At 40.9% G+C, this 780-nt stretch overlaps 1 non-coding gene across 1 annotated transcript; it reads right to left on the bottom strand.

Annotated features, from left to right (window-relative positions):
* Positions 1 to 449: 449 nt before the first annotated feature.
* On the bottom strand, positions 450 to 555 carry LOC118145893 (U6 spliceosomal RNA). Its single transcript, XR_004731380.1, has one exon. It is a non-coding gene; the product is annotated as a U6 spliceosomal RNA (small nuclear RNA).
* Between the last annotated feature and the right edge of the window lie 225 nt (positions 556 to 780).

The raw sequence follows: 780 nt of genomic DNA, 5'->3' as shown, positions 1-780 counted from the left end.
TGTTGGTCTCATAAAATGATTTGTATTGTTTGGAATAGTTTCAGAAGGAATGGTACCAGCTCCTCTTTTTATGTCTGGTAGAATTTATCTGTGAACCCACTTGGGCCTTGGCTCTTTTTGGTTGGTAGGCTATTAATTGCTGCCTGAACTTCAGCCCTTGTTATTGGTCTATTCAGCGTTTTGACTTCTTCCTGGTTTAGGCTTGGGAGAATGCAAGCATCCAGGAATTTATTCATTTCTTCCAGGTTTACTAGTTTTGTGCAAAGAGTTGCTGGTATTAATCTCTGATGATGGTTTATATTTCTGTGGAATCTGTGGTGATACCCCCTTTGTCGTTTTTTATTGCATCGCTGTGATGTTTCTCTCTTTTCTTTTATATTAATGTGGCTAGTGGTCTGTCTATTTTGTTGATCATTTCAAAAAACCAGCTCCTGGATTTTTTGATTTTTAAAAATATGGAACGCTTCACCAATTTGTGTGTTATCCTTGCACAGGGGCCATGCTAGTCTTCTCTGTATCATTCCAATTTTAGTATAGGTGCTGTGAAGTGAGCACGGAAATTCTTTTATTTAAGAATGTTGAATATTGGCTCCCAATCTCTTCTGGCTTGTAGGGTTTCTACTGTGAGGTCCACTGTTAGTTTGATTGGCTTTTCTTTAGGTGACCTGGCCTTCCTACAGCAAGGTCCCTCTTCTGTAGGGCTGCTGTGGTTTTCTGAGGGTCCATTCCAGACCCTATTTGCCTGGGTGCTTCTTACCCCTGGAGGTGTCATCAGTGGAG

Source organism: Callithrix jacchus, chromosome 10 (genome assembly GCF_049354715.1).
Source record: "Callithrix jacchus isolate 240 chromosome 10, calJac240_pri, whole genome shotgun sequence".
NCBI classification, from domain to species: Eukaryota; Metazoa; Chordata; class Mammalia; order Primates; family Cebidae; genus Callithrix; species Callithrix jacchus.
This window is presented reverse-complemented; position numbering and strand designations above follow the sequence as displayed.